Source organism: Stegodyphus dumicola, chromosome 6, assembly GCF_044657685.1.
Source record: "Stegodyphus dumicola isolate Sdum_Otavi_A_Nest chromosome 6, ASM4465768v1".
Classification (NCBI taxonomy): domain Eukaryota; kingdom Metazoa; phylum Arthropoda; class Arachnida; order Araneae; family Eresidae; genus Stegodyphus; species Stegodyphus dumicola.
The window spans coordinates 48,201,360-48,215,721 of NC_140773.1; the positions used below are offsets into that span (position 1 = coordinate 48,201,360).

Below are 14,362 nucleotides of genomic sequence, written 5' to 3' on the forward strand. Positions count from 1 at the left end.
AAATTTTATATAAAAATTTCTTTACATACAATTTTGTTTACATATAGTGCCATAATATTTACATACAAATTTTTACAGGTAATTTTACAAATTTTAAAATTTTAACGATAGAGGCCGAGAAATAGCATGAATCTTTTTTTCTATAAGTCTTTGGATTGCATTTGGGCTGCCTTGATGTGTTCACCATGTGTTGTTAGATACTCTGTTAAAGTTTCAAGGTTTCATCTAAAGATAATTTTTAGGAGTTATTGAAATCAGATTTTTAGGAGTTATTGATTTTAGGAGAAGATAATTTTTAGGAGTTATTGAAATTTTCTGAGATGTAAGGACGGAAATATAAATCTCCGGTAATCTCACATTCGAGCATATAAGGATCTATTGAGCCTGTGGCGCCACAGGCGCAGTTGTCTGTTATGATATAAGTTGATTCTACTTGAGCATGAGATGAATGGTCCATAAGCAATAAGAAAGAAGGTTAAGGCGCAACTTGTTGATATGAGTTTTCTTGATGGAATATTGGTATGAATTTATAAGTTCGTCGACGTGTTTCTTCTTGGGACCAGTTGAATTTTCATACTGACATCCGGTCTTTTTGAAGTTTTGATTTGAGATATGATATTGGATTAGGTAGGTTGATTGATGATATGGTAGGATAATTTGCTGTTTCCTTTGTTTTTAGTTCTGCTGTTTCGTTCGTGGAGCCTGTATGTGCTCGAGGCCATTGCAGTTTTGGTTTTAAACATTTTGAAAGAGAGAAAAAGTTGAATTTCTTGCACTATTCGGGATCGATTTTGTCCGGCTATTGCTTGAATGCCTGATGCTCTGTCGAAAATAATGACGCATTTTTCTGAAGATAGTTTTGGAATTTTTATGGCTTCCTTAATTACTATTAGTTCGGCTTGGAATACTGAATTTATTTTGTTTAGCTTGATATTCCACGATTTCATTATTTCTGTGCTGTTTTGAAAAGTACTGAATGCTCTGCCCGTCACCCAATTACACCATGAAAGCACGCAGAAAAGGAGGAAGAAAATATTATATTTCTATTAACTGGTTCTCTATCAACCGATGCGTCTGTTAACTTAACTGGCAACCAATTGAAGGAAATAATTGGTAAATGTAATCACACTAGAAAGAGTACTGCGAAAATTAGCTACAATCACGAATTTTATCAGATTCATATTTTGATCTTTTTTATATGTAATGGGTTATTTAATAATCTTCTTATTAATTGCATATCGAGGTAAAATGCGGCCTAAACGTGTTAAACTGAAAGTAGCATTAAACAGCCCTCTCCCGTAAGGGAAGAATACCTTTCCAGAATAGTTTTTAAGAGAAATCGGTTCGTATATATTTTTCACAAAAAACTAAATTAAACTAAAATAAAATAAAGAAAACGAAAGAAAGAAAACTCTGAAAGGTTAAAGGATTTGCTGAAGTTATTTACGAGCTCATTGCGCTGGCAATTAATCAGGCTGCTGTTGTCCTAACGCCTGCTAACCAATTTCTTTTTGTCTTTTTAGATTTATTATTAAACATAATTTTCTTTGCATTTACGCCATATACAATTCAATAGAAAAATTACAAAAATTTTAAAAGCATTTTAGGATTAATGATGCAGTGTTAAGTATTGCCATACATTTTTCTACTTTTTCCAGCCTTTTTTTAGTTTATCATATAAACGTTTTCTTAGTAAATTAGTTTTTTGTCTTTTTATTATGTACGTTTTACTTGTTAACTTTGTTTATTAAATATCATGCTCTTCGCAATTATGCTACATAAAGTTCAATTCAACAGCGCAATCACAAAATATTTTAAAACATATCTTTAGAATTTTCGATAGACGATCTCGAAAAAATGTTTTATTCCGTACAGTGTTACTATTGATCGCTTTCAAATCGTCAAGTTTGTTAATGAAAAATACATTAAAGTTTTATAAAATGTGAAATTTAAAATTCAAAATTCGGTCTTCCAGGTTCACATGTTCGGGTGCAGGACTACATTATTCAAAACTTCATGGCCTGGCATAAGGTATAGTAGTTTCTTTTACGGTGTAAGGAGCACACATACATATATGCCGGTTTTTCATTATTTAATTTCTTTAAAATAATACAGGGCGATAATATTTGGTGACAATAACACGAAAAGTGATTCGCCGTTTATAGTGGAAGAAGAAAATCTCGTTTCAAGACTAATAGACTTATGCCCTTTTGGGATAAAAAGAAACTTAAAAACAAAACAACCTTAATGTAACCAAAACTGTCGCTTTCATTTCAACCCGGCCCAAACTACCATTGCTCAGCGCTTTAACCGCTCAGCCATGAATGGACTCAGAAGCCGATGTGTCTTTGCTTCCCGCACTTGTGTCAGTAAGCTAAAAACAAGCAGTGGTTTAAAGGATATGATTTTGCGCTTTCCGAAGAGAAATATCCCGGATCCATAATTAAAAAAATTGTTAAAGCATGGCATTAAAATTTCTAATTGCAAAATTATTAATCGAAAAGATAAAAACTGTCATTACATCTACATGAAAAGAAGTTTCCAAAAAAATTCAAAAAAAAAAAAAAAAAAAAAAAAAAAAAAGGCAGCGTACTGTTTCCAATGTTTCTAAAACTAAATCGTAGTTAACAAAAGAATCTGCCGAAGCAGAAATCCAGTGCAAAAATTTTAAATGCATCTATAGCAACAATAAATACGATAATAAACAAATATTTACAGTTTAAGATAAAAACCTTAATATTCTTCAGCTTTTGAGTAGGATATGGCTCAACGCAGAACAGTTTGTGGAACCCTCTATGAAAACTATTTAACAGGACATAAATCGAAATGTGGTTATCATAAATTAAAGGAAAAATTCCAAAATTAACGATTGCTCAAAAAGTTACATGTTAGAATTTAATGAAACTGACCCACAGTATACAACACATAGTAAGGTATAAAATAACATGAAAAGAAATTACCAAACATTTATAGTGTTATAGAAATTAGTATATGTATAAAATGAACAAATCAGATGTGTCAGTTTGGTATAGGAAAATTACCCTCAATATGGAGCATGATCTCTCCTAGAAGCAATGCAACACATACAGCGATGTGTGATAAAGTCAATTATGCGGTCTATCGGTTCGGTAGCAAGTGACAGCCAATGCTCTTGCAAAGCAGTTGCAAACGTGGCAAGGGTCTGAAGAGGAGGACTGGGAGCAGCTATACGTCTTCACAAAGCATCACAAACATCTTCAATAGGATTTAGAATGGGTGATCAAGCTGGCCATTTTATACGCTGAATTGTTTTCTGCTGAAAATAATAATCCGCTATGCGAGCCTCGTGCAGTTTATCGTTGTCGTTTTGTAGGAGGAAATCAATACCTATTGCTTCGGCATACAGCCGCTTATAAGCATCAAGAGTGTCATCTCTATAGCTTTGAGCATTCATGGTTGCACGTGGAAAGACGTAGAGGTCTGTGCGTCCCCGCAAAGAGATACCACCCGAAATACAAACACTGCCTCCTCTGTATGCACCTCTTTTACGGATGCTTGATGGATGATAACGATTTCCAGGCCCTTCAGAGCCTATTACCCTACATTCATCAGCCGTCCGGTAAACATGTTGACGTGCCCACCTCAAGCGTTCCCTTCTATGATGTTACGTTAACGGCAAGCCAATGGTTGGTCACCTCACGTACAGAACGGGTGATCGAGAACTCTCTCGTGAAGCCTTCTACTCATGGTTGACGTTCCAACACCATGACACCAACCTTCCAGTTGCTGCAGCAAGGGAGGATCTGAGTTGAGGTTTTATTCCTTCGTGCGCATATAAATATACATCGGTCATCAGTGCTCGTCGTAGAGGTTAGCCGTCCTTGGCTGAACCTTCTAGATGCCGAATCTGTGGTTATAAATTGTTGCCAAAGTCTATTTGTCCTGCCTTTAGTCTCCCAGTAGTTCTCCATCGCAATTCTTCGGGAAAATGATGCCTGGAGGTCATTGTTACGAATTGGCCATCCCAGATTTCTTATCTCAATATCACAACAAAATTTGAAAGTTTGTTCTCAAATATGCAATTTTATACTCCTCATACATGACGTATTCTGATTGCAGCGCCACTAATTTGCTATTGCACGTTTACTCAGAACCTTTTATTTGACAACATGTTCAAATTTTATATAGATTAGCTTAAGCTTGAACCCGTTATCGTTATTTTTGTGATTTTTCCTTAATTTTTATAAACCAGTGTACAGGGTCAGATTTACGTATAAGAATGCACAAGCTATAGCTTAGGGCATTCACTTTCTTGGACGCCCCCCCCAAAAAAAATTAAAATATAATATAAATAGTCCTAAAATATATTATTTAGGATCTTATCAAGTCTAAATCTGGCCCTGCCAGTGTACATAATGACTATTGATGAAGCATGGGTTTACTTAAATGACTGCAACAAATAAGGTCAGTTTATTATCGGAAACGGAAAGAAAAAAATGTACAAACCTCTTTCTCTGCATGAAAAAAAAATTAATAAGTAGTTTATTATTGCCACAGGATTTTGTTGCAATAGCAATAAGTCATGCTCTCCAAGCAATAAGTCATACTCCAAAACGTGCCACTGTATTGCTTGAAAGTATGAAGACATACAAGCATTGCATATATATCTTTTCAACGGATTTCTGAGAAGTTCTCTGACGTTTCACCTATCGATTATTGTTCCTGTGATCTGTTGAAAAGACATCTTTCTAAGCATAAACCCGTTGTGATTGATGGGCTCAATAGTGGAACAAGAGTAGAAATTAATACATCTAGAAATTTTATGAAAAGCCTTTCTAGCATCACGATGCAGATTTACAGTTCAGGAAAAAGGTTACCGCTTCAAACATTTACAAAAACAATCTTTACATTTTAAATATTAATTAAAAGGCGCCGACATCATTCTAAAATGTGTAAGCATTATCTGTATTGGCCTTTTCCTTTTTCCTAACTACTTATTTTTTCATTACATGCCTTGCCATTTGTTAGAAATAGAAATTTTGATTTCTCCCGTTCGCAATTGCGCTGAGCAGAAAAAGCAAACTGTATAATTGTGCGGATGGTTCCTCCCGACGAAGGCGGAGAAAGGGTAGTCTGTTTACCAGATTCTGATGGTGCTGAAGTCTGACCTCCGTGCTATGCCTGTCTGATGCTGTTTGCAAACGTAGCCAGCAGTTGTGATTCTTTCAAGCGTGGTGCAAAAACGTGAGGCAAGGAGTCCTAATAAGGAACAGCGCAGTGGAGATACGAATAAGCATTCTGGACTATCATTCTACATCGCCAAATATCTTCCTATATGAAAAGGGCTGTTAAGAAGGATCAAGTCACATTGTACCAATCTAGTACAGGGGTCGGCAACCTTTTGAGTCGGAAGAGTCAAAAATTACAATTTACAAAATTTCAAAGTTTTTAAAGAACCACCAAATTTTTTCTTGCCAACAATAAATAGTACTCGCATAAATAAAGTTTCTTGATAAACAAAAACTAATCTATTTATTCATAAGAAAAAAATATCTATTTATAAGAAAAATATCTCTTTATTCATATATAAATGGTGTTTTTCACAACAAACTAGATAATATATATATGGCATTATTAGATAGCTACTTATTATTTAAGCAAAAAATTAAAACAATTAAACATTTACTTATAACACTAACTTGCACTTCAATAAAAAAACAATTGATCAAACAAATTCAATGGGAGCTATGGCTTTGCATACAATAACGTACATTTGAGCAAACAAATTCAATGGGAGCGTTGGCTTTGCATGGTTTCAGAAAGTTTGGATAAATTTGGCTCATAACTGGTTTTAAGTTGCAAACACGACTCTAAACTTTTATTCGTTAGTTGGCTTCTTACTGTACTTTTAATTATATTCATACAAGAGAACGCTCGCTCGCACGAATATGTCAATCTGAAGATAGTCGGCACTCCAAATGCCAACTTCTTCATCTCACTGTAGCAATCTGGAAGACTATTCATGCGTCGAATACAAGTGCATCAACTCTTGCCACTTTCAGAATAGAAAGATCAGCAATTCTGTGCAAGAAACAAACACTTATACACAAAACATGCGGCCACAAATACCCCTCCCCCCGAAAAAATAAGCAATTTAAAAGCTGTTGGACATCGTTAAATTGTTTATTTTTAGCAAAACATAAAAGGTTGTCTTTTCAAATTGGCAACGACAGTATAAATTCTAAAGTCGTAATGGTCAGTTATGTATTCGAAGCTTTGAATTATGTTCTCGATTCAGATGATAAAATGGATTGCATAGAAGCTCCATCAACCAAAGCCGACTGCATCTTGGAATCTCCTAAGGATTCTGTTGCTGACTGTAAAAAGAAGACTACCACCGATTATATGTCCAAGACCCGGAGGTTACTTGGGAAGAAATAAGAACTTTGTTTTTGAGTAACGGTGTCAAAAATGTTACTGGTACTCTTACCAGAGAAAAAATCATCATTACCTTTGATTCTGCTCTTAATCGTGATGGAGCTTATTTATGAAAAATGAAGTTCAATTTAGTACTTTTAGAACAAAAGCCGATACTCCGATCAAATTTGTGATCAGAGGATTAACCGAAAATTCCAGCATTGATGAAATCAAAACTGAACTTTGTGAAGCTGACTATCCTGTTTTGAAGGTTACCCAATTCACTAATGATGTAGAAAGTATCTGAGTCAGTTATGTTTTATTTTTATTATAGTAATGCTAATCAAATGCTCGCATTCAAAATAGTTTGAATATCAAAATCTGTCGCAGGGAAGATCTTACGCAACAGCGATATGATATTCAATTGCCATATAACAGACCCAGGATCGAAGCTCGAGGTCATTATCATCTTCAAGGCCATGCGAAATTCACGCGCTTCTGTACTTCTCATTTGTACTAATAAATGGTGACAAGAGCAAGCAATTACATACCACACAACGCAGTCATTACAGTAGCTTCAAGCATTGTCTGCTTTGTACCATGAAAACTTATAAAATAAATTAATTCTTAGTTTTTCTTGATACTAATAGCACTGTATTCCTCTTAATTCGTAACAAAAACAACAAATAAATAAATAAAAATCTGAAAGCTTTCAGTTTTTAAATTACGTCCAAAGAGGTGTTTTTTTAACATTTTGTGCGTTACCTTTAATTATTAAATATCACGTTCTTCGCATAAAATTCAGTTCAAGAGCAATATCGCAAAATAGTTTTAAAATGAGCATATCTCTAGAATTTCCGATACAGAGTCTCGCTTATTGGAGATAAAAATGTTTTTTCGGTACGACGTTGCCATTGCTCGCTTTGAAATCCTTGAGTTTAAGACACAATAACACGCCGAACAAATATTAATTCAGAAGTCAAACAACAAAATTCAGCGTTATATTTTCAAATTTTTAGGACTAGTTTCGATGGTTTTACCGAACCACCATCCTCATCTGCAAAAACGCAAATGAATGAATGAAATCATTATATCCTATCTCGTTCATTTTCGCTTTTGCAGCTGAGGATGGTGGTTCGGTAAAACCATCGAAACTAGTCCTGTGAAAATTGGAAAATATAACGCTGAATTTCGTTGTTTGGCTTCTGAATTAGTATCCTGGAGTTTGTTAATCAAAAATTCATTAAAGTTTTACAAAACATGAAATCGATAATAAAATAAATTCAAAATTCAAAATGTGGGCTTCCAGATGCCCATATTCGCAGTAGGATTTCATCAATCAAAATTTGATAGCTCGTTACCGTTGTTTTAGCACAATGTGAGAAACATACATACATTTACGGAGATTCTTCATTATTTAATTTCTTCAAATATAATACAGGGCGATAATAGTTGGCGGCAACAGTTTGAAAAGTGAAACGGACATTCAGAATGATTCGACGCAAAATTGCAAGATGAAAACAATAGCCCCTCAGGGACTAATAAATGCGCTATATTACAACAGTGCAATAATGATGATTTAAATATTTACTGATTACAAATCTATATCGATATTTTATTAATTTAACAATTTTCTTTACATAAAATCATGCAGAAATATTTTTGGAAGTAAATTTCCTTAAAATTCCCTTTTATCGCATAAGAAATTTTCATTTTAATTTGGAAAAGAAATTTTGCGTGAAATTTGTTTTTGAAGTTTTGTGGAATTTGAAACATGGAGAAAATAGAATGTTACTTTCATGTATTAATACACAATTTAAATACTTCATTCACAGTTCTTATCATTTTTGTCATTAGCAATTTTTAGATACAGTAAAAATGCTTCATGATAAGAATAATAAAGTTATATTTAATTAAATTCGCCTAAGTCGAAATGAATTTCAGGTACACACAAAAGCAAACATGAAGTTAAAAACGAAATGTTTTAACGCATTTAAACAACCATTATATTTTGTTCTGCTGATGTCAAAAATATTTCCAGGCACAAAATACAGTTCTTTAAGTGCATGAATATTGTATTTCTGTAATATGAATTTGTAATATATTACTAATGCATGGAATTCTTTTACAGTAAACTGTAATTAAATGGCGGGAAATCCCATAAACTGTCAGTAGATACCAATTTGAGAATAAAGAACTTCTATAAGTAGAACTTCAATAAATATGATTTCAATGCAATTAGCTATATTTTACTTTTGTATTGCATCGAAAGTACACATTAGATACGTCCCAAATTCGTTCATCTCTTCAAATTATAATACTTAACGTTAGTGAAATTCTGCTTCTGTATATCACAGAAAAGTTAATATACTTCTCGTTTGCCTAATGATTGTAAGCCGCAGTCAGCCATAACATTAAAGAAAAACCTTTTTTTTCCTTTTATCTTTTCCATATACATGATTATGCGATCGAACAACTCATCCGTTCAATGCGCTTACCAAAAATCGTCTGTCGTTATCTGAAATGGGACTGAAGATTGAATACCTCTCTAAACAGAAGCAATTACTAACTTCAACCGAATAATTTGCTCTTCTTTTCATGCAAGATTTGACTAAAAATACAGACTTAATAAAGTAAATGTTAGACTCTACTTACAGTGATCATTAACTAATGTCCACCATCCGGTTTTATTTAATGGTTATGCTTTTTCTCCTCATTTTGCTTAGGCGAATTCTATGGTTATTAGATACGGTTGAAGTTAAGCTCTGATATTTGAATTTCAGATCGAAACATGCATTATATATATAGTATAGATTAAGATGGAATTATATGGAACATTAGCTCTTCCTCAAAGCATATCTCTTATGACTCCCCTAAAATTTTAATAAGGATATTATATTGAATACACTTCTGCTATATCAAGTATTAATAGGAACACGAGTAGCGACTTTTTAAAAAGGACTAAATCTTTCAGCGTGTTAGAATTTTTCTGAAATATAACTCAAAGGTATTCGATTGAAGCGAATGATAACCGGATAAAATTTACAGACAGACATACAAAAGCAAAATCATACTTGAAACCAGTCATTGTACGTGATATGTCATGCATTTAACACAATTAAGGTATTTGAGCACACTCTCCTCTATCTGGTTTTGTTAAAGAATCATTAAGTTAGAATAAATATGAAATCTTTATTTAACGAGTTAGAGAGTTCGCTTGACTCAAGTAGAACACAAATAGAATACAAATCAAAGTTGACAAGTCTTTACAAACATTTAAATTTAAAGTGTTGAAAATAAAGAACTTACAAGATACACATTTATAAGTTTTAAATATATCTTCAGGCTTACCTATTGGGCAATATTATATCCATCTAAAATTAATCCATCTAAAAAAACCAGCACCCATGTTTCGCACAGCGTGGTGGAATAATATTCAAAATAACAATGTTGCTCTATCGAAACTACATACTATCACTACCTACTGCACTGCAAAAACTCAGTAATCTGGAACAGCTCTCATCGCAGTCATTCCCCAAATAAGCTAAATTACTGTTTCAGCTCCTGTAATATAAGTATTTAATTTATATATATATATAATAGCTATTTAACTCTTTTGTTATAAAAATCTTTGTTCCATCGAATCAACTTCTTGACATATACAAATATTTGTACTCATCCGGTGTAATACATTGTTACATACAGATATCTAACTTTCGTAACATAAGTATTCATTCTAATATGATAAATATGTCAATCTAACACATGAAATATCAATAAAAATGTTGCATAATGTAATTTATATATTTCTGTAGTGTAAAAATCTTTCTTCGACATTGATCACTTAAATGTAGCACATTTGATTTATTATACACCAAATGTAGTACCCATTTAATGCACTGCCAAATGCATATATGTGTATACATACAATATAATTTCACTTATATATAGTATTGATTTATGTTATAAGAGTGTTCATATGTAATACTGTGCTATTCAAAATATCTTGTAACAAAAGAAAATAATATATACTGAACAACAGGCCTTATATGCCAATGTAACTGATTTCCGCAGAAATGACGCTCAATTCCGTAGGGCACGAACTAGGACGGATGTCGTCTTCGTGGTGTCTAGTATAGCCCTGATACTTTAAAACAGGAATTTGACGATTATTTTCCGCCGCCCGATTTGATTGGTTATCATGGAAACAACAGCTGCGGATTAAAAAAAAAAAAAAAGTCGAAAAGCTTAGAGAAGCTCAATTTTTTTCCACCGATTCATTTCCGTTTAGCATGTTTTACTTTGCGAAAAGCGCATGAAGAAAGGTGACTTGAAGTGTAGCCTCAGACAACGTGGGGGGGGATACTGGGAGCATGGACCTTATAAGAAATAGACCAAAGGCTTTTATCCCTCTTCTAATGCATTCTCGGCTGTCATCTTGACCACATCCGGAGGAGTAGGAACGACTTGCAAAAACTTACAATGGTTGGATATTGCAGTGTGTATAATTGTCAAGAAAAATTTGGTTGTAGCACCTCATTTCACAAATTAGAATTTTTAGATATATATGTATATATATATATATATTTTGAAACTGAGATTGATTTTTAAAAATTTAGCATATTTATCAAGCATAATCAACGTTCCAAATAATTTTAAAGTTGTTACATGCTTTCAGGCCTGGCTATTTATTTAGCTTTTCCTACGCCGTAAGGAAAATTGCAACTACTTCTTTTAAAAAATAATATTTTAAATCTGAACTAATAGAAAATTTCAAAGAAAGAATTTTCTCTCAGAATTTTTATGATTTTTATTGGTGTAAATAAATAAAAGATACTAAAATACCTAAAAATGAATTTTTGAAAGATTTTGCTTAAAATTCGAAGTTGTGCTGCTTTTTTAAGATTATAGGTGAATATTATAGCATATTTTTTTATAAAGGAGTGTTATTTCAATTATGTTTCACAATACATCATAGTGATAAACACTTTTAACACCTTAATAATTGTTATACATTTATTCTGGTGTGAAAATTGTAAACTATAGTAATTGATTGTGCTAACATTTTATAGTGTTTATTTTTCTTAATTTAATTTTAGTTCTGCATAATATTTTTCTATTTACTGTGAATTTAATTTATTAGCCCAAAGGGGCGGTATCCCAGAAAGGCTATTAATTTCGAAACCGCAGTTTGAGCTGTTTAATTATAAACGCCCATTTCACTTTGCAAATTGTTGCCACCAAATATTACCGCCTTGTATTATATTTAAAGAAATTTAATAATGAATAATCTGCATGAATGAATACATGTATGTTTCTCTGTAAAAAAACGATGGTATCGAGAGCCATAAAATTTTGAATGACTTAGCGGTAATTAAAGGAGTAACTAGTTTCAGTTCCTCTAGTTAAAATTAGCACTAGTCCACTAGTGGCTGAGTGGTTAAATCGCTGAACGTTGTAGTTCGGCCCGCGGTTCGAATCCCGGGGAATGGATGTTTTCGTATTTCATCCCAAGTGTAAGGTGGGTACGAACCAGCTTCCCTTAAAAGATCCTGCACAGGGCATCCCTTCCTTTGGCAGATACCCATTGTATGCGTCGCAGTAACTTAAAAAATATGTATATAGTTTCTCTTACCAGACAATATGTGTGAAACACGTTTCTGCAGAAAGAAATACGCTTCCACGTTTTCCAATAGCCTTCTGTAAGTTAAGTGAATTGTTCTCATCTCTTATTTACTCTATTCTTATTTTTAAAGAAATCTTTCGTCACTAAAATGCTTATAAAATGCCCTATACCCTTTTGTTCTTTGTTCATTGAAATAGTAATCCTAAGAAAAAAACTTCTCGCATTTAAAACACTCTTACCATTGCTGAAATCATGACGAAAGTAGGTATGTTCTTTTGCTGCAACGATCAAACTGGTGCTCATGCTTTGTTTTAGGGAAAACTTTTTGGTTCATGTTGTGCTGCTACAGAAATATTCCCTAAATTTCTAAAAGTGATGTCATTGATTGCCGTATGTAGATGGAAGTCTTATCATGATATAGCCAGAATTCAGGACCCTCTTTTTTAATTCGATATAATTTAGTATTTATTTAGTTTCGAAATTTTCTCGCATATCCTGACTTAACGATCGAAACTAAACTGCAAAATTAAGATCTTCGCTTCATCAGAAAAAATGAAAAATAATCTTTCAAATGAAGTTCTTTTGGACTTCTCTGCCGACCAACGGCCGAGAGGTAAAATCAAACAACACTGATAGTTCGACCTAGGTTCTTTTCCAGGTGAACCTGCTTGGTTGCGTAGGCATTTTCGTGGTTTTCCGCATATGTAACGTAAATACGAGCCATTTTCCCTTAACAAGTGCTCTATGTAGGCATCCCTAGTCTTAGGCAGATACATTTTGCATGCTTTGCCGTTATCAAATAAACCGTCTTAAATCTTTTTTTTTTTTTTTTTTTTTTTTTTTTTTTTGTCAGCCGTTGTGCGGTTACTAATAGTTTAGTTTTCAGTCAAAATATTTAATTAATTAGAATCTGTCAGTGTTTCATGATTTAAATGGGGATTAGATAGAATTTCTAAATTAATTATAAATGTAAATCAAACGAATATAATATTATGTCATGAGATAGATTGATAGAACTTCAAACAAAAATGACATAATGCGTTCTTCGTTATAGTATCGATTAGAGGAAATAGTTTTTCACGTTCAGAAACTTTCATTTGCACCCTTTTTTTTTTTTTTTTTTTTGGTATTTTTTATTTTTCTACGTTCTATTTCTGTGTATTTACTTAAAGTCGATGCATCAAAAGATTGTTTTTTTAATTTGCATAATTTTAGATTAAATACTCTAAAAAGTATAAATTTAATGCACGAATGTAATATATCTAAGAATTATGTTAGAACACTTACAAAATTTCAAGAAATGATAGAATTTATAGTATAGAAATGGCATACATAAAGTGATTACAATCAGTTAACTTATATTTCTTAAAATTTGACATTATTAGCGGAGCCAAAAGATTTAAATTTTTAGATTTACATTGGCAAGAATACTATGATAGATAAAAATGAATTTTTTCTGCTTTGTAAAAACTTTAGCTAATAGCGTGTGAATTAAATTTATTATGTATTTTGTTGATATATTAATAGATTACCGCAAATTTTATTAATAATTTAACTTTTCCTTTTCGCAAAGAACAGTTGACTGACTATCAGAGCCGTAAGTAAAATAACAGTTTTTTTCACACTGCATAATCGTATTTTTTAAAGTGAATGTAACGATAAATGCTCTTTTTTTAAAAAGTAAACCGTGGTTATTGAAGCGATAAAAAGTCCTTGAGCTATATTTTGATGAGGCAAAAACACCTAATTCATGTTTGTAAATAAAGGTTAAACTGCATAAAAGAATTTTTTTCTTCATAATGTTTCATTAAAAATGATCTCACTAATTGTTTCTCTTCTGGAAAAGTTCCAATCAATCTAGGTCATAGATAAAAGCAAATCAAAACAATTACTAGAAAAATAAATGCTCACCACTTTCTCTTCTTCAAACGGAACACTGAGCTGGCCTTTCTTTTTATTATTCGTGATACTGAAGACGGCCAAACGTTCTGTGAAAGAATGTTTGAGATGTTGAAGTGTCTATAGCTTCATTACTCTAAAAAGGTACTCTAAAAGAATTACTTGCTCATCCAAAATATGCTTTCCTGACTCCATCTTGAGTTCTTTTGTTGGTAGGTACACACCATTTCGAATGCGACTTCTTTTTCTTCTTTATTCATTTTATTCCATCCAAATCTTTTATTTACTCAGCAGTCTACAAAGGAAGATTACTTAAATCTTAATGGCAACAAGTTTCGTCAGATTATTGCGACTGCCTATTGAATATAATCGTTGAAAAGGTTTTCTTAGTCATGGGTCGTTGATGACTAAGCGTTAATATGATATACCTTGCGAAAATTT

At 32.6% G+C, this 14,362-nt stretch overlaps 1 protein-coding gene across 1 annotated transcript in view; it reads right to left on the bottom strand.

The window, feature by feature from the left end:
• Window positions 1-14,127, bottom strand: part of LOC118197963 (uncharacterized) — a 340,325-nt gene extending 326,198 nt beyond the window's left edge. The window contains exon 1 of the mRNA XM_085818290.1: window positions 13,934-14,127. The gene's annotated coding sequence lies outside the window, so the exon portion shown is untranslated. The remainder of the gene's footprint in view (window positions 1-13,933) is intronic.
• Between the last annotated feature and the right edge of the window lie 235 nt (window positions 14,128-14,362).